Here is a 26,974-nt window from a genome sequence, read left to right on the forward strand (position 1 = left end):
AACAATTGCGTTCTCACTCTGCATGCACAGGGAACTCCCCCCTATGCCTGTGAGAGAACCCAAAGGTGCAACCAAGTCCCATTCCCAAGGCCAAAAAATGTATGAAATAACTGTAACATCCGCTCCTGTGTCAAGCATCCCTGTAATAGCAATTGTCTTTTCGTTACAAGTCAACTGACAAGTAACAATGGGCCGATCCCGGCTCAAATGTTTCACCCAAGATGCATGCACTTCTGCTTGATCACCAGGAAAAGAGTCCCGTTTGTTGAACACCGGCATGGCTTGCCTTTCTGGATGAGATGGCAAAGCCATGGCTCGAGCAATCGGTGTGTTTTGTGGAATTGTCAGAGGTGGTCGCAAGGCTTTTGCCATGACCATCAGCTCCTCATTACGGTTTGCTGAAATCAAAGATGGATAAACAACAAGTCCAAGGATACTGCTCCTGTCCCTGGCCATTATTAAAAAGTCCTGTCTTTTCCAAGAAGTCCCTGTGACACCTGTAGGTATCACTGCATGGCTATTGTCCAAAAGACATGTCAGTTTGGAGATTGCCAAGACGCATTGGAATCCGGGTGGTACCAAGTCTGGGTCGCTGGGGATTTTGGAGATTGCTCTGCTGAGGGGTTCTGTTTGTTGCTCCCCGAGGATTGTCCCTGCTGGTTCTGTGTCACTGCCAGGATTTGTGTCTGAGCGCGCTGGCGTTGATTCGCGCTCTTTTTCCCGTTTCCCGGAATAGGAAGAAGTTTCCCATCCACATCTGTCTGTGAGTGACACTCACTTGCGAGATGTTTCCCTCTCCTGCACCGAGGGCAAAGGTCTGGTGGCTTGTTGGGCTTTGCAAGTTGTGGGCAATTCCTTTTAATATGTCCTTGTGCCCCACACCCAAAGAACCGTCTTTCTGCATTAGGGTTGCCCTTTGTATAATTTGCAAGAGCTTCCCTGACACGTTTTTCAATTTGATCCCCCAAGTGTTCCTCCATGATGGAAGCAACATGTTGTGGTGTCCCCACCTTGCTGCACGCCTCAATCATGTCTGCCAAGGTGGCCTGGTGCGGCATCATGCTGATGATCCGTCTGCACTCCGGATTGGCATTGGAGAACGCGAGGCTTTTGACCAGGTGTGGTTTCGCTCCCTCCTCGCTCACCTGTCGCTCCACCGCCTGAGAAAGACGATCCACGAATGAAGAAAACGGCTCTGCAGGACCTTGTTTGATCTCGGTGTAGATTGTGTCCTGGACCCCCGCTGGAGCAATCTGAAGAATCGCCCTCCATGCTGCCTCTTTGATGTCGCTGAGCACATGACGCGGGAGCCTCACCGCCTGTTGAGTTGGATCGTCCTCAGGAGGATCACCAGCAAGCTGCACCATGGTGAGGTTTGCATTTGGCCCGCCCTGGTATCTGGCTCTCAGCTCCTCCAGGGATCTCCTCCACGCCTTCTGCCACACGAGAGCTTGGGTGTCTATAAGAACTGATGTCGCAAGATATTTAAGATCATACGGTGTTAAATCATACATTCCAAAAATACTTTTTAACATTTGCTTGAAATATGGTGATGACAACCCATTGTCCCGAATGGCCTTAGCTAAATCTTTGATTGCTCCACGGTCCAGGCGTTCCCATCTCGGGTTTTGGCCCTGAGCGTCATAGTTCACTGGCATCATTATAATTCCCGAGCCCTGCAATAAACCTTTCTCTTTCTCCAATTCTGCTCGAATGTCCTGCCAGTCCACTTTTGCGCTCTGCAAAGCTGTAAATTCAGTGGGTACTTACCTGTAGAGTGGAGTCATCTGTTGTGGCTGCAGTTCTGGTGCAGCAGCACTCACCGATACCAACGGCGTCTGCAGCATCTGCGAAGATGAAGGCTGGAAGTCTCTGGAGAAAAGTGAAGCATCTGCTGTGGAGGAGAACACACGACTGCCTTGCGTTATTTGGAAAATTTTTGGAAGATGAACCAACAGTTCTGGCTGTGACTCCAAGGCTGTGCTTCAATATTGTAAAAGAAATTCAACAACCCCCTTTGATATGAAAATTGACTCTCCCTGCCCCGAAAGTTTGGCAGACCTTGATTTTGGAATTGTCCAAGCTGGAACACCCTCCGAAGCGGTGATGCGGATCGTTTCCTCCCGTTGCTGCGCCTCAGCAGAAGTGTCCTGAGTCCCGCACTGTTCTGGTGTCAGTGGAGGTTCCTGCTGCCGTGCAGATGTGACCTTTTTCACCCTGGAGTTTTTCTTATAAGAAACTGGAAAAAAGTCCTGCAATGTCACAGTCCCACCACTGGGTGGCGCAGTGCCTCGACCTGACAAGTTCTGCGAAGCCTGTTGCAATGTTGTGGTTCCGCCGCTAGATGGCGCTGCCGCCTGACCAGCTGAGGTGGGAACCGCACTCTGCTCTTCAATCTGCACTTCGATAAACATTTGAGCATTTCTTCTGACAATTGATTTACATTTGCAAATCCCGCACTAATTCCCGATAAACCTTTGAGCATTTCTCCTAACAACTGATTCACGTTTGCAATACTTGCAGTTGATGAAACTGACTCTTGTTGTAACAACTGCTCTAATTCGGTCATGTCTGAAGCTGACAGGGATTGGCCGTGGCCTTGGGCTGTCTGTTGCCATGGGAACTGTGATGGAATGGTGCCCTGAGGAATGTTTACCTCCTGGCCACGCCCCATCCCTGCCTGTGTCATCTCAGGGGAGTGAACGCTCCTGCTCTGACCCTGGCTATGCTTTGGCCTCGCTCCGCCCCGCACCGCCTCTGAATCAGAGCCACTGCCGTCCCCCACAAGGCTGACACAACCACCCTCCTGTTCCCATTCCAACCCTGATGTCTCTGTCTCACTTTGCCCGTCTCCTGGCTCCATGCCAGCACCCACAGCCCGCACGCGCCGGCTCCGCCCCCTGTGTGCCTGTCCCGCGCGTTCGAAATGTGAGAAATCCCCTGCACCCGTGGCTGTCGGGTTTTGCTCGACCTTCACACACGTGCCCGCCGCCTGAGCTGCAGTGAGGAACGCCTCCCGCTGTCCCTCTGCCGCTTTCTCAGCAGCCCTGGCTGCCGCGGTCAGGGAGCCAAGTTCCCGCACCCTTTGGGCGGCCGCTTCTGCGGCCTCACGGATTCTCGACATTGAACGTGTCACCGGGCGCTCCGAGCGTACCACCGCCGCACTCGCACCCCCCGCTTTCGCCCCGATCCGTCCCGCCCCTGCCGCTCTCTCTGGCCTCGCTTTCTGCGCGGGCTGTTTTGAACTCCCAGCCTGCACAGATGTGGAGGCGCTTTCCTCTCCCTCCTCCCCCTGCTCTGCACTCACGTTCGCACCTTCCCCCACCGGAGCCGCCACCGCTGCCACCCCTGCCATGAGTTTGGACTTGGGCAATGTCTTCCTCCCACCGAGGGTCGCGGCTGTGCCTGGCTCGCCTGCCTCTGTCTGGGGAATTTCTGCATCGGAGGAGCTTAGGGACTCTTGGGAAACTGAGGAACAGTGAGAGCCCGGGGACACGGGACGCGATGGGGTATCATCTCCCTGATGTTCCACAGGAAGCAATCCTGCCTGTCCTGTGTCTGTGGTGAGAGGGGCTGTCCCAAGCTGCTGGCTGGACTGTCCCCCGCTCTGTTTGTCACCAGGAGCCGTAGCTGCCTGGCTTGAGCTGCCGCGTTGTGAGAGTGACTGTAAAACTGTTCTTGCTGAAGATAAAAGTTTTGCGGCAAGCTTATTATTTCTTATAGCCTGATAATATAATTGCTTATTAATTTCCTGCCAAAAATTTGGCTCAAACGATAAATCTGGATCTGAGTGTGGGAAGTTACACCTCACCCACAATAATAAATCTTTCATCTCCTTTTGAGCAATCTCCACCGGATGGGCAGAGATGATGCCCTGGAAGGCAGATACTATTTCTTTTTCCTCTTGGGAGAATTCCCCCCCCATGTTCTTAATTTTGACCGTTCTCACCAAAAGCTGTGTCGGCTTGAGGTCAGTCCGAAGATGGCACTGATCACCGTCCAGCAGGTCACAGGTGAGAGATCCCAGGCGCGCTTCTGGGTCATCTCCTCCCTGGAAAGTCCCCGAGACGAGTTGTTTCAGTGAAGGTCAGGTTCTTATCTCGAGCTGTCTGCTCCCTCTCTTGGAATTTGCTGCGAGTGTGTGTGCTCTGCTCTTCTCTTTTTTTTCTTCTCCGCTAATGCAGATTGGAGGTTGTTTGATGTTTCTTTTCGGTCTTCTTGCTGATGCCTGCACAGGGACGCCAGATGTGAGAACCCCAGGTTTGGTTTGGGGTCTCGTGTGGTGGTAAAGCTTCTCCTCCAACCCGTGCGTCCAAAGAAATACTCTGCAGCCTCTTGTTGTTCAGTCTCAAGAGGATTTATTGCTAGTTATCTAACAGATTATGTTCTTGGGCTGCGGCCCTTTGATCAGCGGCCTGGGTAGAGACGCACACACTCCTGACACCCTGACTGTCCAGTGTCTTCTTCTCTCTACCAGCCCAGGGCTGCTGCTATCTTTTATGAGATATATTATGTATTACATGTTTACAGTTATTCCCCGATACCTACTACATATATTACCAAGTGCTTTTCTACTCTAAACCAACCTGTGAGTGCCAACATCACCAAGAACATGGAGGCAAGGAAGAAGAAGGAGGAAGAATGGGATCAGCCCACTTTCATCCATCTTAGAACTTCTGACCCCCATGTACAATAGAAAACCCCACCCCTGTACATGTGCTAAAACCCCTCTGTACAATACTAACAAAAATTTCCCCTCTACTTTGTAACTACTTTTACTATTCTATCTAACCTTTTGTGACTGCTTGTTCCACCTTCAAATTTGGTAATTCATTCCATGGTTCAAACACAAAATCACAGCTGTTTCCAGCTGTCTGCCAGGGTCAAAAATGCTTCTGACCAAGGCCTGGAACCTCTAAAAATATCTGAGGGACATTTTGAGTTCCCACAACCTGGGAGCCTTTGGCAGTCCCTGCCCTCAGTGGGGCCGTGTGATGCTCCAGGTCACTTTGAGTTTTGATCCTGACTCCTTGAGCAGCTTCTTCAGCCTTCTCTCAGTGCCTGAGGGTCCTGGACTCCGCCCCAAAACCACAGTGGGGATCATCAAAATACAGAAAGCCCTCACGGGTGCTTTGTCTTTATTCAATTGTCTGCAAGCCTCCAGGGCTTGTGCAGCTGACTGGAGTCAGTCTGGAGTTCTGTTAAGGAGGAAGATTTCCACGTGTACCTCATGACCTTTTATTCTTCAATCAAATGAGTGGGGTTTTTTATTTCCCAGTTTGGAGAAGAGCGGATAGAAGCATTCCCCAGGTGATCCTGACACTGAACTTCTCCAGAGGAGGTCTGGGCATGTAGAAGAATGACCCCCCTGAGGGCTGACCCTGTTTGGACAAGCTGCTCCTCACCCCCAGCCTCACCATGTCTGACATCGCCCACCTGGCACTGACATCCCTGTGCCCTGCAGCAGAACCTTGTCCCTGAGCTCTGCAGCTCCATGTCCCAGCCCATTGCACCATGTCCCACCTACTCTCCTCAGGACTCTGCCTGCACACAGGCCCAGGAGAAGTTTTCCTGTTGGGAAAGAAAGAATGGAAAAGCCTGAGCAGGTTTCCTGAACAACAAACCCCACTCAGGAGCCACCTGCTCAGTACAGGCTGCCTGGAGTGGTGTCACCTTTCTACAAGGGACAGTGTGACCAGAAATGATCACTGGAAGCAAAATTCTCTGAGTCTCCCAGCTGAATTCTCTGTCCTGGCCCATTCCCTAGATCCATGTTGCAGATGGAAGCTGCTGGTGCCATCCTCACCTTTTACCTCTCTTTGGAATGCAAACAGATGTTCCCAGGTGCGTTAAACAGGATTTGCTCAATGTTTCTATAAATCTTTTGTGTTCCTCATGGAACGAAGGGGCCATTTTGGCACTGAGTGTGTGACGTGGAAGCAAGGAGTCAATTGTGACCCTGGGGTCCCATGGAACCAAAGGGCCATGGTGACACAGCAGGGCCACGTGGATCCAGTGGTCCATTGTGACACTGTGGATCCAAGGAGACCATGGAGACACCCCCAGAATCTCATGGAACCAAGGAGTCCATAGTGGCCCAGCAGGGCTGCATGGAGCCAATGGTCCATGGTGACACTGCCCATCCAAGGAGCCCAGTTGGACACTGTGGAAGCTCATGGAGCGAGGTAAGTAATTGTGACACTGAAGAACTTCATGACACCAAATATCCATGGGGACACAGCAGGGCATCATGGAACCCAGGAACTACTGTTGGCAGTGTGGAAACTCCTGGAACCAGGGGCTGTTGCGGCACTGCAGAACCAACACAGCTGCTGCACCTTGTCCCCTGCCCTGCACAGCTCCTTGGGAGGCACGGCAGGAGCAGAACCCTGGGAACCTTGGGAATGCCCCTCTGGGATCCATGGCACACACTCCTTGGGCATGGAATTACAGTTCCCAGCCAGGAAAAGATGTTCCTGCTCTTGAAGGCAAAGCTCTTGTGAAAGAGTCAAAAGCCAAGTGGAGCAAGATCCTACAGTGACATTTCATTGCCAGCCTTCCTAACTTCACCCATGGTGGTTGGAGTTCATGGATTGGGAAGGAAATCAGGGCAGGGTCTTTGGTGGGAGCTGCCCTGGGTCAAAGGGGACACTGAGAGAGAAACAGAGCAGGCAAAGGAAGGCAGGAGAGAAAGGAGGTGTTTTAGTTTGGAAAGACAGGTGTCTTCTAAGGAAGGCAGGAGCTTCCCCTGAAATGGAAAAATGTAGAATCTTTCAGAATTGTTATAAATTTGAAATTAAGGGGGCCTGTCAGGTAAAAAAATATGGGAGCAGGAATAACAGTTTTTTATTAGGGAAGAAAATAGAACTATAAAATAAACAATGCAGTAAACTAAAACAACAATGACAGAGTGAGAATACAATGTGACTCCCTGTTGGACAGGGTGTTGGCTGGAGTCCAATGGGAACTGTGGGTGCAGTCCTCCAGGAGTGTCAGGTGTGGTTCTGTTGGAGAAGTGATCCTGTAGGAATGGGTGTCTTCTTCTGAAGAGGAAGAGGCAGCTGTTCCTCTGAGAAATCCAGCCCAGAAAAAGCTGTGTTGGTGGGCCAGAATCTCAAGACTAGATGCAGGTAGGAATGCTTGGCTCCTCCCTCTGGGCGGAACATCTCACAATGGGGTGTTACAGTTCTTATCAGTCATGCAGTGACATTCAATAGCCCATTATCAGCAGATGTCTCCCCTGAGGGAGGATTAACTGTGGAAGAGATAAGGAAAAACTGCCCACTTAACACAGGACAACTGCCATACAGATGGCAAATAGAACACATCTTGCTTTTCAGTCAGGGACAGGAGGACACAAACACAATCAGCTGAGAAGGCAGCACTCTGAAAAGCAAACCAGAACTGACAGAAAATGAATGGGACAGAAATCAGTAATCCTGAAATTTTTATTTATTATCAAAATAAATGACACCCACCCGTCCCCACACAATCCTGATCCCACACCCTCAAATTTGGATCTCACTTCTCCCAATCACCTTCCAACCCCATCTCATCCTGGAGGCTGAGGAATTGAGTAATTTTGGCATGGGAGTGAGGTGGGAACCAGCCATTTTGAGGTGGGATTGAGTCATTTTCGTGTGACAGACAAATCCACCTTGGCTTTTAGAGCGCAAAAATATGGAGAATACTCCCAGATAACCCCCAAGAACCCACAAATCCTCCAGAATATGTTCCCAAACTGTAAATTCCACCTCAAATACCTCTTAAATGGTGGGACTTTTGACATCTCTGGTCAATACTCTTTTTAGTAATTTTTCAGGTGTTTTTAAATGATAAAGACAAATCAGAAGAAAATTAGAGCCAAACCAAAACCCAAGACCCTTTGAGCATCCCCTGAGCACTGGACAAAACAAATTCAGCAGAAATCAAATTTAACCCTCTATAAAATGCCTTGAGGAAGTTTTGCTCTTCCCACAAGTCACTTCTGATGGAAACACAAACAAATCCCAAATATTAATAGACCAACAACAGAAGCAATTCTGTGGTAATTCCAAATTTCATCAGTTCCAGCACAGCTCCAGCTCAGATGCTGGCAGGTTCCAAAAAACAAAACATTGAAATTTGTCCCAATACAGATTATTAAAAGGAAGGGAACAGTCTGTGTGGCTGTCACAAAGGTGACAGGGATGAAGAAAATAATGATTCTCCCCCCAATCTTTTGAATTCAGGAGTTATTTCGGAATAACTTGAGCTGGGCTTCTTGTAGGACTTTAGTAGCCTTGTGTTTCTCACCTTGGGGTGAATGATCCTTGTCAGTCTCGCTGGTATCATTTGTTCCCTTTCCTCCAGTGATTTTAACAGACTTTTCAAAGCAGGAAAACAAAATATTTTCTTTACCCTGGCCACCCACAGCTTCCACTTTCCTCATAAGTTCTCCCAAAAGTTGCTCAGAGGAAGCTGCATCGAAGTTTCCAAGAGTTCCTTCGGAAAGAAGCAGAACCTCTGCAGAGGAGGGAACCATGCTGTTGTCAAAGACACTTGGGGTCAGCCAACAGTGCCCTGAACTCACTGTGCAAAGTAATATTGCAGTTTGGTTAATAAAATTGTTAGAGAGATGCCCCTGCCCCAAATAAGGTGCTAACAACACCAAATCCAAAGTGAATTTTACTGACCAGTAAATGTGAGGTAGAGAGAGATGGAAAGGAAGAGAAAAGGGGAGAAAGCAAGGGAGTGACAGGGACAGAGATCTCCCCTGGTGCAGGGCAAGTGTGACATTGTCCCCTGTGTGCGTGGCCTTCCCAGGGTGGGGGTTTTACACCTGAGCCAGTTTGGGTAAGGGGGTGGTGTTCACCCCCCACCCCGAGCAGGGATTGCCTCACTGTTTCAGGTTACAATGTCAGATGTAACCAAAAGTGTTTTCAGTCCCCATCTCCATAAACTGTTATCAACAGGTGGGGCAGTGTTCTTTATCTCTTCCATGGCTCAGCCCTGATAACACCCTCCAGGGGCCATCTTCTGTTAATGGGCCATTGAGTGTCACTGCAGCACTGATAAAATTACAACATCCCATTGTGGGATGCTCCGCCCAGGGGGAGGAACCAAGCATTCCTGCCTGGATATAATCTCACCCTTGCAACACCACGATCACCTTGCCTACTGGATTCCCAGAGGACAAGAGCTCCATAAGCACCACTGGACCTTCAGAGGAAGACCAGACCCTTCTACAGGATCGCCACTTTGACAGAATCACGTTCATCACTCCAGCTGGACTGCAGCCACCATTTCATCAGACTGCTACCACCACCCTGACCAGCGGGGTATCAGGTTATATCCTGACTCTGTGAGTTTAAACCAGTGTTTCTGCATCATTGCCTTGATCTTAATTATCTTATTCAATTGTCCTTCTGGCTTAGACTGTCCCCCTGGTTTGCCTTCCAACCAGTAACAAACTCACTGTGCTCATCCCTTGTTTACCTCCCAAAACAGGATTTCCCATACCCAAACATTCGCCAGATGGAGGAGAAGGTTGCAAGGAAAAGGAAGATGCCCTGGGACACCGAGGCAGGTGAGGAGGAAGTCAGTGCCCCTTTCCCCCTCTCTCCTGCTCCATCTCCCAGCTCAGCCTGGCTCCCAGCTGCAGGACAGCCCCTCACTGTTTTCCTCACTGTTGTATTCCTGCACCATGGAGCTGCTCAAAATGGCCTCTTCCAAGAGGTTCTGCTGCGGAGATTTATCCTCCCTGGTCTTTATCTTCTTCTCCTTGTCTGGGGGAGGAAGGACAAGGAGTAGGTGGGATTTGCCTCCGTGCCAGATGGAATGGCAAGGAGATCTCCCACAGTGCGTCCCCAGCAGGAGGGCAACGGCAGTGGGGCTGTCCTGCAGCTGGGAGCCAGGCTGAGCTGGGAGATGGAGCAGGAGAGAGGGGGAAAGGGGCACTGACTTCCTCCTCACCTGCCTCGGTGTCCCAGGGCATCTTCCTTTTCCTTGCAACCTTCTCCTCCATCTGGCGAATGTTTGGGTATGGGAAATCCTGTTTTGGGAGGTAAACAAGGGATGAGCACAGTGAGTTTGTTACTGGTTGGAAGGCAAACCAGGGGGACAGTCTAAGCCAGAAGGACAATTGAATAAGATAATTAAGATCAAGGCAATGATGCAGAAACACTGGTTTAAACTCACAGAGTCAGGATATAACCTGATACCCCGCTGGTCAGGGTGGTGGTAGCAGTCTGATGAAATGGTGGCTGCAGTCCAGCTGGAGTGATGAACGTGATTCTGTCAAAGTGGCGATCCTGTAGAAGGGTCTGGTCTTCCTCTGAAGGTCCAGTGGTGCTTATGGAGCTCTTGTCCTCTGGGAATCCAGTAGGCAAGGTGATCGTGGTGTTGCAAGGGTGAGATTATATCCAGGCAGGAATGCTTGGTTCCTCCCCCTGGGCGGAGCATCCCACAATGGGATGTTGTAATTTTATCAGTGCTGCAGTGACACTCAATGGCCCATTAACAGAAGATGGCCCCTGGAGGGTGTTATCAGGGCTGAGCCATGGAAGAGATAAAGAACACTGCCCCACCTGTTGATAACAGTTTATGGAGATGGGGACTGAAAACACTTTTGGTTACATCTGACACTGTAACCTGAAACAGTGAGGCAATCCCTGCTCGGGGTGGGGGGTGAACACCACCCCCTTACCCAAACTGGCTCAGGTGTAAAACCCCCACCCTGGGAAGGCCACGCACACAGGGGACAATGTCACACTTGCCCTGCACCAGGGGAGATCTCTGTCCCTGTCACTCCCTTGCTTTCTCCCCTTTTCTCTTCCTTTCCATCTCTCTCTACCTCACATTTACTGGTCAGTAAAATTCACTTTGGATTTGGTGTTGTTAGCACCTTATTTGGGGCAGGGGCATCTCTCTAACAATTTTATTAACCAAACTGCAATATTACTTTGCACAGTGAGTTCAGGGCACTGTTGGCTGACCCCAAGTGTCTTTGACAACAGCATGGTTCCCTCCTCTGCAGAGGTTCTGCTTCTTTCCGAAGGAACTCTTGGAAACTTCGATGCAGCTTCCTCTGAGCAACTTTTGGGAGAACTTATGAGGAAAGTGGAAGCTGTGGGTGGCCAGGGTAAAGAAAATATTTTGTTTTCCTGCTTTGAAAAGTCTGTTAAAATCACTGGAGGAAAGGGAACAAATGATACCAGCGAGACTGACAAGGATCATTCACCCCAAGGTGAGAAACACAAGGCTACTAAAGTCCTACAAGAAGCCCAGCTCAAGTTATTCCGAAATAACTCCTGAATTCAAAAGATTGGGGGGAGAATCATTATTTTCTTCATCCCTGTCACCTTTGTGACAGCCACACAGACTGTTCCCTTCCTTTTAATAATCTGTATTGGGACAAATTTCAATGTTTTGTTTTTTGGAACCTGCCAGCATCTGAGCTGGAGCTGTGCTGGAACTGATGAAATTTGGAATTACCACAGAATTGCTTCTGTTGTTGGTCTATTAATATTTGGGATTTGTTTGTGTTTCCATCAGAAGTGACTTGTGGGAAGAGCAAAACTTCCTCAAGGCATTTTATAGAGGGTTAAATTTGATTTCTGCTGAATTTGTTTTGTCCAGTGCTCAGGGGATGCTCAAAGGGTCTTGGGTTTTGGTTTGGCTCTAATTTTCTTCTGATTTGTCTTTATCATTTAAAAACACCTGAAAAATTACTAAAAAGAGTATTGACCAGAGATGTCAAAAGTCCCACCATTTAAGAGGTATTTGAGGTGGAATTTACAGTTTGGGAACATATTCTGGAGGATTTGTGGGTTCTTGGGGGTTATCTGGGAGTATTCTCCATATTTTTGCGCTCTAAAAGCCAAGGTGGATTTGTCTGTCACACGAAAATGACTCAATCCCACCTCAAAATGGCTGGTTCCCACCTCACTCCCATGCCAAAATTACTCAATTCCTCAGCCTCCAGGATGAGATGGGGTTGGAAGGTGATTGGGAGAAGTGAGATCCAAATTTGAGGGTGTGGGATCAGGATTGTGTGGGGACGGGTGGGTGTCATTTATTTTGATAATAAATAAAAATTTCAGGATTACTGATTTCTGTCCCATTCATTTTCTGTCAGTTCTGGTTTGCTTTTCAGAGTGCTGCCTTCTCAGCTGATTGTGTTTGTGTCCTCCTGTCCCTGACTGAAAAGCAAGATGTGTTCTATTTGCCATCTGTGTGGCAGTTGTCCTGTGTTAAGTGGGCAGTTTTTCCTTATCTCTTCCACAGTTAATCCTCCCTCAGGGGAGACATCTGCTGATAATGGGCTATTGAATGTCACTGCATGACTGATAAGAACTGTAACACCCCATTGTGAGATGTTCCGCCCAGAGGGAGGAGCCAAGCATTCCTACCTGCATCTAGTCTTGAGATTCTGGCCCACCAACACAGCTTTTTCTGGGCTGGATTTCTCAGAGGAACAGCTGCCTCTTCCTCTTCAGAAGAAGACACCCATTCCTACAGGATCACTTCTCCAACAGAACCACACCTGACACTCCTGGAGGACTGCACCCACAGTTCCCATTGGACTCCAGCCAACACCCTGTCCAACAGGGAGTCACATTGTATTCTCACTCTGTCATTGTTGTTTTAGTTTACTGCATTGTTTATTTTATAGTTCTATTTTCTTCCCTAATAAAAAACTGTTATTCCTGCTCCCATATTTTTTTACCTGACAGGCCCCCTTAATTTCAAATTTATAACAATTCTGAAAGATTCTACATTTTTCCATTTCAGGGGAAGCTCCTGCCTTCCTTAGAAGACACCTGTCTTTCCAAACTAAAACACCTCCTTTCTCTCCTGCCTTCCTTTGCCTGCTCTGTTTCTCTCTCAGTGTCTCCTTTGACCCAGGGCAGCTCCCACCAAAGACCCTGTCCTGATTTCATTCCCAATCCATGAGCTACGACAACCATGGGTGAAGTTAGGAAGGCTGGCAGTGAAATGTCACTGTAGGATCCTGCTCTACTTGGCTTTTGGCTCCTTCATAAGAGCTTTTCCTTCAAGGGCAGGAAGATCTTTTCCTGGCTGGGAACTGGAATTCCAGCCCCTGGGAGTGTGTGCCACGGATCCCAGAAGGGCATTCCCAAGGTTCCCAGGGTGCTGCTCCTGCTGTGCCTCCCAAGGAGCTGTGCAGGGCAGGGGACAAGGTGCAGCAGCTGTGTTGGTGCTGCAGTGCCACAACAGCCCCTGGTTCCAGGAGTTTCCACACTGCCAACAGTAGTTCCTGGGTTCCATGATGCCCTGCTGTGTCCCCATGGATATTTGGTGTCATGAAGTTCTTCAGTGTCACAATTACTTACCTCGCTCCATGAGCTTCCACAGTATCCAAATGGCCTCCTTGGATGGGCAGTGTCACCATGGACCATTGGCTCCATGCAGCCCCGCTGGGTCACCTTGGACTCCTTGGTTCCATGAGGTTCTGGGGGTGTCTCCATGGTCTCCTTGGATCCACTGTGTCACAATGGACAACTGAATCCACGTGGCCCTGCTGTGTCACCACGGCCCCTTGGTTCCATGGGACCCCAGGGTCACAATTGACTCCTTGCTTCCATGTCATGCCCTCAGTGCCAAAATGGCCCCTTCGTTCCATGGGGAACACAAAAGATTTATAGAAACATTGAGCAAATCCTGCTTAACACAGCTGGGAACATCTGTTTGCATTCCAAAGAGAGGTAAAAGGTGAGGCTGGCACCAGCAGCTTCCATCTGCAACAGAGATTCAGGGAAAGGGCTGGGATAGAGAATTCAGCTGGGAGACTCAGAGAATTCTGCTTCCAGTGATCATTTCTGGTCACACTGTCCCTTGTAGAAAGGTGACACCATTCCAGGCAGCCTGTACTGAGCAGGTGGCTCCTGAGTGGGGTTTGTTGTTCAGGAAACCTGCTCAGGCTTTTCCATTCTTTCCTTCCCAACAGGAAAACTTCTCTTGGGTCTGTGTGCAGGCAGAGCCCTGAGGAGAGCAGGTGGGACACGGTGCAATGGGCTGGGACATGGAGCTGCAGAGCTCAGGGATAAGGTTCCGCTGCAGGGCACAGGGATGTCAGTGCCAGGTGGGCGATGTCAAACATGGTGAGGCTGGGGGTGAGGAGCAGCTTGTCCAAACAGGGTCAGCCCTCAGGGGGCTCATTCTGGTACATGCCCAGACCTCCTCTGGAGAAGTTCAGTGTCAGGATCACCTGGGAAATGCTTCTATCAGCTCTTCTCCAAACTGGGAAATAAAAAAATACTCACTTGATTGAAGAAAAAAAAAATCATGATGTGTACTTTGAAATCTTCCTCCTTAACAGAACTGCAGACTGACTCCAATCAGCTGCACAAGGCCTGGAGCACTGAAGACGATTGAAGGAAGAAAAAGAGCCTCCAAGGGCTTTCTGTATTTTTATGATCCCCACAGTTGATTTGGGCCCCTGTCCAGGATCATGAGGCACTGAGAGAAGGCTGAAGAAGCTGCTCAAGGAGTCAGAAGCAAAACTCCAAGTCCCTTGGAGCATCACTCGGCCCCACTGAGGGCAGGGACTGCCAAAGGCTCCCCAGGGACTGGAGAGAGCAGATCCTTGAGGCCAGGATTGCAGGGAGCCCAGGCTCAGAGCAGGGAACTGCAATGCTGAGCAAGGCCTGGGCTGGCTGGGGGAAGCAGAAAGGCCAAGCCCTGAGCCCAGACAGGCACAGCAGGGCCTGTCCCTCACGGGTGGCTCAGGGCTGTTTGTGGGGCAGGGGGATGTGAGGGGCAGCAGGGACAAATGTCACAAACCTGTGTGACCCTGCAGATCCTCATGGAACCAAGGGTCCGATGTGACACTGTGGGAAGTTGTGGAACCAAGGGGATCATTGTGGCAGTGTTGGGGCCCATGGATCAAAGGGGCCATTGTGACATTGTGGGGCCTCATGGACACAAGAGGCCATTGTGAGCCTGCAGGGCTGTAACACCCCAGAGCACTGAAATGCTGGGGGTCACCAAAGGTTCTTTTACTTGAGTTTGGTGCACAGGAGAAACACCAACCAGATATTCTCACAATAGCCAGATGCAAAGAATATTCTTGGTAGGAAGGGACCCACGAGGATCATCAAGTCCAGGTCTTAAGCGAATTGCCCACACAGGGATTGAACCCACAGCCCCAGTGATACCAGCACCATGCTCCAACCAACAGAGCTAAGAGGCTAAAATAACACAAAATTTTTCTGGCAAAATATAGACAATCAAGGGACTTCGGCAAAGGGTTTAATACAACATCCACTTCAACATAAAACTCTTATCATAGCATTAACTTCATTAACTTAGTCGATTTAACCTAAAAACCTTTAATCCTTAATACGCTAAATTACCCAAAATAGTTCCAAGTAATTAGGATTAGAAAGAGGAGAAATAGAGAACATCAGAAAGACAGAAGATCTATAGAAAGACGCACAGAGGCACAAACTTCTCAGGTTCCAGTGTTGCCAACAGAGGAACCCCAGGAGAAGGCAGGATCCAGACCATGGGCTGGCCTCGTGCTCCGGCTTTTAACCCCCTGGGCCTCCATGGGCCCGCCCCTGGGGTGGGACTGCCAGGTGATTGACCAATCAGAGTCAGGGTAGGCACCAGCTGCTGGTGTGTGAGTGGTTGACAGCTCAGCCAATCAGCACTGCCCCTGCTGTGTGATTGACAGCTCTGCCAGGCCAGGCTGGGGGCGGGGCTCTGTCCCACCACAAACCAAGGCCTGACCCGCCCCCGGCCCCACACGGGCATTCCGAGCATCCCAAGGTGTCTTGGGACATGGATCTCATCCAGCCTCTGACAGCGACCACGGTGACACTGGGGAACCTCATGGAACCAAGGGTCAGTTGTGACAGTCCAGGTCCAAGGACACCACGGTGACACTGCAGAAATTCATGGAACCAAGGAGCCATGGTGACACCATGCTCCATCATGGAATCAAGAAGACCATTGTGGAACTCAGAGAGCCCAAGGTACCAAGGGTCCATGGTGACCTTGTGCAGCCCACAGTGTCACAGCGAGGGCACACGGAGCCGAGGGGCCATTGTGACACATCAGGGCTTTGTGGAACCACAAAGCCATTGTGATATTGCAAGGGCTCATGGAAGCATGGGGCCATTGTGACACTGCAGAAGCAAGGGGAACATTGTGATACTCCAGGTCATCATGGAACCAAGGAGACCATTGTGACACTGTGGGGTCCCACAGAACCAATGGAACATGGAACAGGTCTGGCTGCCTGGACCACCCAGGGGCCAATTCTCATCTGCCTATGAAACACTGGGACCATGTAGTTTTCTTTCTTATGGGAAAAAACATTCACCTCAACTAGGCGCACATGGCCAAAATTGGGTATTTGACACCAGAATTCCCTATATCTAAGGATAGCTCCCAGAAAAAAGGTGCCAGGACTGACAAGTTTGGCTGGCCTTGTCTTCCTGAGAGTTGGCACTTATTTGCTTCAGAAACACGGGGGCTCTGTGCTTTTCTTCCTAATAAAATGGCCAAAATTGAGATTCCACCTCCAAAATGCCATATGTCCAAGGATAGCCCCTAAACAAAAGGGGCCAGGAGAGCCAGATCTGGCTGGCTTGGCCTAAGGCAACCTCTCGTCTTCTTCCAGAACACTTGGAGTTCACGCTTCTCTTACCCATAGGAAAAAACCCATCCATCTTGACCAGGCACCCATGGCCAAAACTGGAATTCCACCTCCAAAACTACATACCGCCAAGGATTTCTCCCAAGTGAAATGCCAGGAAAGACAAGTCTGGCTGCCCTTGGACCCTTGGGGGCTGCCTCTCACCTGCCTCGAAACACTGGGGCTTGCTGCTTTCCTTCCTATGGAAATTAACTGTCCTTATGTATGAAGAAATGACCAAAAATGGAATTCAACCTCCAAAATTCCCTCTATCCAAGGGTTGCTTTCAGAAAAAAGCTACCAGGACAGAGAGGTCTGGCTGCCTTAGGCCTCTAGTGGCCACCTTTCATCTGCCCCACAAACACCGGTGTTCCGTGCTTTTCTTACCATGCAAAGAACAGACCTTCTCCTCTGGGTGTCCATGTCTGAAACTAGGATGCCACCTCTAAATATCCCTATATTCAAGGGGTGCTCCCAGACAAAATCTGCCAGTACCATCAAGTCTGGCTGGCCTTGGCCTCTGGTGGCTGCCCCTGCCACACTGGGGCTCGGTTCTTTCCTTCCCATGGAGATCACTGTGACACTGTGGGCACCTCATGGAACCAAGGGGATCCTTGTGGCACCACTGGAGCCCATGGAACCAAGGGGCCATGGTGACACCGCGGGGCTTCATGGACCCAGAGACCATTATGACTCAGTGGGGCCTGATGGAACCATGGAGACCATTCCGACCCTTCAGGGCCTGGTGTCACCAAGGGGGCATTGTGACACCTCAGGGCCTCCTGGAAGCAAGGGACCATTGGGACACAGTGGGGCCCCATGGGATAGGAGAACATGGACCAGGTCTGGCTGGCTTGGCCTCCCAGGGGCCACCTGACAGGTCTAGCTGATCTTGGAATGTCAAGGCCTGCCCCTCATCAGCTCCTGGAGCACTGGGGCTCACTGCTCTTCTCTGTATGGAAATAACTGTCTGCTATTTCAGATGTCCATTGCCAAAATTGGTACCCTCTCTAAAAAATTTCCTATTTGTAAGGGTATCTCTTAGAACACAATCAGGCAGCTCTGGATGGCCTTTGCCTCTGGTGGTCAACTCTCATCCACCCCTAAAACAGTGGCACTCTGTTTCTTCATTCATGTGGAAAAGAACTGGTCTTCATGTCCAGGGACCATGGCCAAAACAAGACTTAGCCACCAAGCTCAGCTGGGCTCACGGAACCATCTGCAGCCCCGGGAGATATTGACTCTGCCAGTGCTGCCATCCTCCCTCCAGTGAGAGAAAAGGACACAGGGCAGGCACACAGAGGAGCAGCATGGACACACCGAGGGCAGGGAAGAGGAAGTTGAGTCCCAGGTGGGAGGGATGAGGAGATGCCTTGATCTTGGGGCTGAAATCCTCTGCTAAAGCTATGGAGAAGGATGTCATTGATACATCAGACTCTCTTTTTACTATAAGGCATTGAAAAGTATGGGGAGATGACTTGCTCAGCAAAGGCCTCCATGCTAAAGTAAGCAAATGTTGCAGTAGCTGTGATCCCACGAGAAGTTTGAACCAAGAAAGAGAGCACAGCGATGAGACCCCGTGCCCTCAGGGAGAGAAGAAGACCTCTGTTCCCAGAGATGAAGATGATTTCAGAAATAGAAGGAGAGAACCTTTGCTTTTGACAGCTCTTCTTTAAACTAATACCCCATAAAGTGACATGGCCCATAAACACAGCTGTGAGAAAGGCTGTGAGAAAATTGGAGGGACTTCACAATTGCAGATTTTTCTGAGCAGCTGCAATTTGTGGAAGCTAAAAGCCATGCGATAACTGTTTTCTTGTGGAGACGCCTCCATAACATAAACAAGAGGAACTTCTTTCCCTAAGAGAAGAGAAGAAAGACAATTCTAGAGATGTTAAACTGACTGAAAATACTTGTTTTTTTCTCTCTACATTGTCAGGTTGTCAGGAGAGAGGAAGTGTTCTGAAAGTTTTGTTCTGGTCCTTATTGCTCCTTCTTTTATTTACTGTTAATAAACTTTTCTTTTTACTCTAGAAGTTTGACCTTTGCTATTCTCCTAATCCTACCTCACAGCAGGAATTGAGTAAGTATATTCTAGTGTGTGCACTGGTAATTAGCCAACACTGAACCCACTACACTAGTCGAAGCATTGGCCGAGAAATCTCAAATTGGTGAAGCAAAACCAGTAAAGGAATGTTCATGATGAACTGCATTACAACAGTGGCAAATCAAGGTAGAGCCACGGTTTGTCAGGACTTGCTTGATCCTAATGAGTCCCATGGTGCATTTGGAGCTGAGCACTGGAAGCTCAAGGCCTGAGAGGAGATTGCAAAAACCCTTCCAGAAGTTAAAATCAAGAGGAAAAACCCAAAGTGTCACGAGGTACTAATGGGACTTACTTAGGTCCATCCCCAACACAGGCTCCTCATGGACTCCTTGGAGGAGAGAACTGGAGGCCAGGATGGCACAAAACTTCTCAGTCTGGAAATGAAAATTCCAAAGTACCTTAAAAAAGTTAAGTATCTCAAAGCATTAAAGAGCTCCACTGAGTGTCAGTACAAAGCTCTCAAGGGACTCATTAAAGCAGATAATTGGGGCCATGATTGCACAAACCTCCCACAGAGTCTGTATCAAAAGGCAAACACCAAGTACCTCAAAACAACTGAAGTACCTTGGAGCATTAATGAGCCCCACTGAGTGTTGTTCCTGACAAAGCCTCTCCAGGGACTAATTACAGCAGATAATTGGAGGCCATGATTGCAGAAACCTCTCGGAGACTCCAAGGCAAAAGCCAAACCCAAAGACCTTTGAAAAACCTGCAGTCCCTGGGAGCATGAAGGAGCCCCCAGGGCCATTCCTGACCAGGGCTCCCCAGGGACTCCTTCCAGCAGATCCTTGAGGCCACTGGGATGTGGGCATGGGGGGATGCTGAGGGCAGGACCAGGGGCTGACAGTGCCCAGCCTGGCTGGGGTTGTGCCAGGAGGCCCCAGGGCCTCAGGACAAGGTGTCTCCTCACAGCCCTTGGTGGCACAGACCCTGCTCTGCCCCAGGACACCAAGACTTGGCTTCTCTTTGTCCCCTCCTGTCATCAGTGCCTCCAGTTCTCTGCTCTGCCTGGGGCCTGGGGACACTTTCTCAGTCATGTCTCTCAGTGGGACCCATTAAAAGTCCAAGAAACTTTGGAGCTGGATTCTGACTTGGAGTTCTGGAGAGGTTTCTGCAGCTCCCTCTCAGGGCCTGATGTTCAGGGCTGAGCACAAAGCCCCAGAGGTTCATTAAAGTCCTTGTGCTGTGTCTGTGCTGCTGAGCTGGGCTGGGCTCCTGGCACAGAGGGTGATCCTGGCAACCAAGCAGAGCTTCAAAAGCACATTTCTTTTGCTGAGCAGCTCTTCTCCCAGCCCAGCAGGGCTGGGGCACTGCCTGCAGCCAGCGCGGGCACAGCACAGAGGCACAGAGAGCTTCAATCAGTCAGGGCTGGGAAGGGGCTGAGAAGTGCCTGGGGCAGAATCACTGCCAGCCCTTGGCACAGGAACCTCTGGCTGCAGGACAATGCAGCTGCAGCTCCTGGAGAGATCTCCTAAAGCTGGAACATGCCAATGCCCACAGAGCCTGTGAGTGCATTCTCTGCTCATCTCCTGTGCAGAGCAGCCAGGGGTGCCCAGGGCTGTCCTGCAGAGCAGGGTCCTGCAGCCCAGGGCGCTGTGCTGGGCCAGGGACTCTGCTGCCTGCCAGGGACAGCTCTCAGCCGGCCCTGGAGCTGCTCCCAGCGCTGGCCAGGAGCTGTGGGGGGAAGGAGCCACCCTGAGCAGGGCAGGTGCTGCTGCTGAGAGGGGCTGGCTGGGGCAGGGCTGCTCCAGCTCCAGACCAGCCTGGGCACAGCTCCGGAGGGCACTTCCCAAAGAAGGTAAGCCTGGAGCTCAGGAGGTTTCCTGAGACTGTTTTAATTCCTTTTTGGAGAAGGATGAGAGAAAAATATTTTTGCTTTTTACATATTTTTCATATATTCATAGTTCTGTAAATTATTATTATATACTTATACATGTATAATCTTTAATTAACTATATTAATCTCTTAGTTAACACTATTTAACTACTATTATATCATTTTATAATTATATTCCGTAATTAACTCTAGTACTTTTCCTAACTTTTCTCTTAGATCTTAGAAAAATAAGCTAACCATCTAAACACAGTTCTGAAATACTCTATAGTCTTATTATCAGGAAGAGGACCTACAATAAGAACATTTTGGTTTCCGGCCATAATGTGACCAGTCATAAAAAAAGTGAAGGCAAAGAAGCCCTTGGACCTACTCCAAAGGGTTGATGCAGGGCTGTGTAACTGGGGCAACTGAAACTCCTATTGGATGTCCCTTTTAAATATCCTAATTAATCAATCTCAATGAATTTTTGAAATCAGGGACTTATTTTCCCTCATCCCCCTTGGGACACCGGGAAGCTTCCAATAAAGGTCTTGTTTTTACTTCACTGTTCTACATTGTTGCAAGGAGCTTTTTTTCTCTTTTGATTATAGACAAGAGGGGGATGAGAGAAGCAGAACAGGAATTGTAATCCCAGAATCACAGAACATTCTGAGTTGAAAGGGACACACAGGATCATCAAAGGAATGTTTGAACATTTACAGAGACTCCAGAACTGTGACTTTGGCTGGTCAGTGTCTCTGCTGGGAGCCTCCCAAAGGGCCTTCAGCCACTCCTCAGCCCTGGGCAGCAGCAGCATCACCTCTGCAGGGCCCAGCAGGGCTCTCCTGAGCTGCCCTTGCCCAGCTGCACACAGAGCCTGCCCCAGCCAGGGCCCTGCACACAGGCAGGTTTCTGTAGGGCCGGGCCGAGGGCACACAGGGTGGGATGGGCTCTGTGAGCACTGGCAGGGACAAGGCACCTCTCAGGAGGGGATGTCCAGGCCAAGGGAGATGCTCAGGGAAGGAGAGGGGGCTGAACAGAGCAGTGCTGGGGGAACAAGACCATCCAGCCCCTCACCTTCCCTCAGCCACAGGGAATCCTTTGCCTCTCACATCTCTCAGTGGCAAACTCTGAGTGCAGCAGGAATTCTGGGGATTTCTGACCTCAAAGAGACAGGAATTGTGTGTGGGTAGGAAATCAATTCCTAAATCCAACCCCGGCCATCAACTTCTCTTAGAAGTGTAAGTGCAGATGGTACCAAACCTTTCTGCAGAAGGAGTGATTCCCCTGACCAATCCTGAATATCCAGCCTTGTCCCTCTGCCACAAAGCCACAAACCCAGGGCAGCAGGGCAGGGATGGCTCCTCCAGAGCCCCCACACACAGCCCTGGCTGCTCCTGGCACACTCAGCCAGCACAACTGGAGCTCAGGCAGGGACCTGGGTGAAGGTTTTCCCAGAGCAGGAACAAGGGTGGGTGAGTCCCAGCAGGACAGTCGGCAGGGAATGGCCCATGCTTGGCTCCAAGAAACCTCTCCTGACTTGTCCCTGTCCTTTCTCCATGAACAGGTGCCCATGTGCAGCCACAGCAAATGTCCAACAGCAGCTCCATCAGCCACTTCCTCCTGCTGGCACTGGCAGACACGCGGCAGCTGCAGCTCCTGCACTTCTGCCTCTTCCTGGGCATCTCCCTGGCTGCCCTCCTGGGCAACGGCCTCATCATCAGCGCCGTAGCCTGCGGCCACCACCTGCACACGCCCATGTTCTTCTTCCTGCTCAACCTGGCCCTCAGCGACCTGGGCTCCATCTGCACCACTGTCCCCAAAGCCATGAACAATTCCCTCTGGGACACCAGAAACATCTCCTACACAGGATGTGCTGCACAAGTTGTTTTTTTCTTTTCTGTGCTGCAACAGAATATTTCCTGCTGACCATCATGTGCTATGACCGCTACGTGTCCATCTGCAAACCCCTGCACTACGGGACCCTCCTGGGCAGCAGAGCTTGTGCCCACATGGCAGCAGCTGCCTGGGCCAGTGCCTTTCTCATTGCTCTGCTGCACACAGCCAATACATTTTCCCTGCCCCTGTGCCATGGCAATGCCCTGGGCCAGTTCTTCTGTGATATCCCACAGATCCTCAAGCTCTCCTGCTCCAATTCCCACCTCAGGGAACTTGAGCTTCTTGTGGTTACTAGCAGTTTATAATTTTGTTCTTTTGTGTTCATTGTTTTCTCCTATGTACAGATCATCAGGGCTGTGCTGAGGATCCCTTCTGAGCAGGGACGGCACAAAGCCTTTTCCACTTGCCTCCCTCACCTGGCTGTAGTCTCTCTCTTTGTCAGCACTGCAGAATTTGCTCACCTGAAGCCTGCCTCGATGTCCTCACCATCCGTGGATCTGGCCCAGTCAGTTCTGCGCGACGAAATCCTGCTCAGCGTGGGCAACTGAGTCCTTGAAGGACTTAGTGTCAGGTCAAGGCTTGCTTTCCCTCCCAAAGCCTTCCCTTGGCAGCCTTGGGCAGGAGATTCATCCTCCCTCCCTCCTCCTTCCCACAGACCTGCTCGGAACCACTCTGTGGGCACTTTCCATTCTCTGTGTCTGTCCTAAAGTGCAGTGCCAACCTGGGTCAGTCCTGGCCCTGTCCTGAGCTCCCAGGAGCTCACAGGCTGAGATGGCAATGCTCAGCCACACCAGGGCCCTGCCCCTGCCAGCAGCACCCCCACAAGAAGCAGCAGCAGCAGCTGCAGCTGCAGCAGCAGCAGCTGCAGTCGCCTCTCAGCTGTTGGTGCCCCTGCACTGCAGCCCCTCCCGCTGGCACCAACGTTCCCTTGTGGCCTTGGAGAGAGTCCTGAATCCATCCATGGGGTCACAGAGACATGGAATCCCAGAGTTCCAGGTTCCTGGAATTCTAGAGTAATTGAATCTTGAGAACCACACACAGACGAGGAGGAGGAGGAGGAAGAGGAGAAGGAGGAAGAGGAGAGGGAGGAGGAATAGAAGGATGACGAGGAGGAGGAGGATGAGGAGGAGGAGGAAGAGGAGGAGGACGAGGAAAAGTGCGAGGAGGAGGACAAGGAGGAGGAGGACGAGGAGGAGGTGGAAGAGGAGGAGGAGGACGAGGAAGAGGAGGAGGAGGATGACGAGGAGGAGGAGGAGGACGAGGACGAGGACGACGAGGATGAGGAGGAGGAGTAGGTGGATGACGAGTAGGAGGAGGACAAGGAGGAGGAGGATGAGGACGAGGAGGACGAGGACGAGGAGGACGATGAGGACGAGGACGAGGAGGACGAGGAGGAGGAGGACGACGAGGACGAGGAGGACGAAGAGGACGAGGAGGACGATGAGGAGGACGAGGAGGAGGACGAGGAGGAGGAGGAGGAGGACGACGACGATGACCAAGAGGAGTTTGAAGATGAGGAGGAGGAATAGGAGGAGGAAGAGAGAGAAGGAGGACAAGGAGGTTGATGAGGAGAAGGAGAACAAGGAGGAAGAGGAGAATGAGGATGAGGAAGAGGAGAATGAGGATGAGGAAGAGGAGGAGGAGGAGGACAATGACAAGGAGGATGAGGATGGGGAGGAGAAAGAGGAGGAGCAGGAGGAGGAAGAGGAGGAGGAGGAGGACGACAAGGACTAGGGCAAGCACAAGGAAGATGAGGAGGAGGAGGAGGACAAGGAAAAAGAGGAGGCAGAGAAGCATGAAGAGGAGGAATAGGAGGAGGAAGAGAGAGGACAAGGACAAGAAGGATGATGAGGATGAGGAGGAGGACAACGAGGAGGAGGAGGAGGATAAGAAGGATGAGGACTAGGACAAGAAGGAGAAGGATGAGGATGAGGAAAAGGATGAAGATGCAGAAGACAAGGAGGACAAGGAGGTTGAGTAGGAGGAGGAGGAGGAGGAGGACGACGAGGACGAGGATGAGGACGAGGACGAGGACGAGGAGGAAGACGAGGAGGAAGACGAGGACGAAGAGGACGACGACCACAAAGACGACGACGAAGAGGAGGTGGAAGATGAGGAGGAGGAATAGGAGGAGGAAGAGAGAGAACAAGGACAAGGAGGATGAGGAGGAGGAGGAGGAGAACGAGGAGGAGCAGGAGGAGGAAGAGGAGGAGGAGGACGACAAGGACTAGGGCAAGCACAAGGAAGATGAGAAGGAGGAGGAGGACATAGAAGAGGAGGAGGAGGAGAAGAAGGATGAGGACGAGGACGAGGGGGAGAAGGATGAGGATGAGGAAAAAGATGATGATGAAGAGGACAAGTAGGAGGAGGAGGAGGAGTAGGAAAAGGAAGATGAACAGGAGGAGGAGGAAGACAAGGTGGAGAATAAAGAGGAGGAGGACAAGGATGAGGAGGACCAGGAGGAGAAGGACGATGAGGATGAGGATGAGCAGGATGGGGAGGACGAGGAGGAGGAAGAGGAAGAGGATGAGGATGAGGAGAATGAGGAGAATGAGGATGACGAGGACAATGAGGAGAATGAGGAGGATAAGGATGCGGAGGATAAGGAGGAGGAGGATGAGGAGGAGGACAAGGATGAGGAAAAGGACGAGGATGAGGAGGAAAAGGAGGACAAGGAGGAGGATGAGGAAGACAAGGAGGAGGAGGAGGAATAGGAGGATAAAGAGGATGAGAATGATGATGTGGGGGAGGACAAGGAGGAGGAGGAGGAGGACTACGAGGACGAGGACAAGGAGCAGGAGGAGTAGGAGGACGATGACAAGGACAAGGAGGAAGAGGAGGATGAGGAGGACGAGGAGGACGAGGAGAAGGAGGAGGACAAGGACGAGGAGCAGGACGAGGAGGAGGACGAGGAGGAGGACGAGGAGGAGGATGAGGAGGAGGAGGAGGACGACGTCGACGACGAAGAGGAGGTGGAATATGAGGAGGAGGAATAGGAGGAGGAAGGGAGAGAACGAGGACAAGGAGGATGATGAGGGGGAGGAGGAGAACGAGGAGGAAGAGGAGAATTTGGATGAGGAGGAGGAGAAGGAGGAGGACAATGAAAAAGAGGATGAGGATGTGGAGGAGAAAGAGGAGGAGCAGGAGGAGGAAGAGGAGGAGGAGAAAGATGACAAGGACTAGGGCAAGCACAAGGAAGATGAGGAGGAGGACAAGGAAGAGGAGGAAGCAGAGAAGCATGAAGAGGAGGAATAGGAGGAGGAAGAGAGAGGACAAGGACAAGGAGGATGATGAGGATGAGGAGGAGGAGGGCAACGAGGAGGAGGAGGAGGAGAAGAAGGATGAGGATGAGGATGAGGATGAGGATGAGGATGAGGATGAGGATGAGGAGGAGAAGGATGAGGATGAGGAAAATGGTGAAGATGCAGAGGACAAGGAGGATGAGGAGGAGGAGGAAGAGAAGGAGAAGGAAGATGAACAGGAGGAGGAGGAGGACAAGGAGGAGAATAAAGAGGAGGAGGACAAGGATGAGGAGGACCAGGAGAAGGACGAGGAGGAAGAGGATGAGCAGGATGGGGGCAAAAAGGAGGAGGAAGAGGAGGAAGAGGAGGAAGATGAGGAGGAGAAGGAGGGGAATGAGGATGAGGAGGACAATGAGGAGGATGAGGAGGATAAGGATGTGGAGGATAAGCAGAGGAGGAGGAGGATGAGGACGAGGAGGAGGACGAGGACGAGGAGGAGAAGGATGAGGATGAGGAAAAGGATGAAGATGCAGAGGACAAGGAGGACATCCTCCTCCTCGTCCTCCTCCTCATCCTCCTCGTCCTCCTGCTCATCCTTGTCCTCCTCCTCGTCCTTGTCCTCCTCCTCCTACTCTTCCTCCTCCTCCTCCTCGTCCTCCTCATCCTCCTCCTCCTCCTTGTCCTCGTCCTCCTCCTACTCGTCCTCCTTGTCCTCCTCATCCTCATCCTTTTCCTCATCCTTGTCCTCCTCCTCATCATCCTCCTCCTTATCCTCTGTATCCTTATCCTCCTCATCCTCCTCATTGTCCGCCTCATCCTCATTCTCCTCCTTCTCCTCCTCCTCATCTTCCTCTTCTTCCTCCTCCTCGTCCTCCCCATCCTGCTCATCCTCATCCTCCTTGTCCTTCTCCTCCTGGTCCTCCTCATCCTTGTCCTCCTCCTCATTATTCTCTTCCTTCTCCTCCTCCTCCTCCTTCTACTCAACCTCCTCGTCCTCCTTGTCCTCTGCATCTTCATCCTTTTCCTCATCCTCATCCTTCTCCTCCTCGTCCTCGTCCTCATCATTCTTCTCCTCCTCCTCCTCATCCTCATCCTCATCATCCTCCTTGTCCTTGTCCTCTCTCTTCCTCCTCCTATTCCTCCTCTTCATGCTTCTCTGCCTCCTCCTCTTCCTTGTCCTCCTCCTCCACATCTTCCTTGTGCTTGCCCTAGTCCTTGTCCTCCTCCTCATCCTCCTCCTCCTTTTCCTCTGCATCCTTATCC

Source organism: Lonchura striata, chromosome 36, assembly GCF_050655825.1.
Source record: "Lonchura striata isolate lonStrDom1 chromosome 36, ASM5065582v1, whole genome shotgun sequence".
In the NCBI taxonomy this organism is placed as follows: domain Eukaryota; kingdom Metazoa; phylum Chordata; class Aves; order Passeriformes; family Estrildidae; genus Lonchura; species Lonchura striata.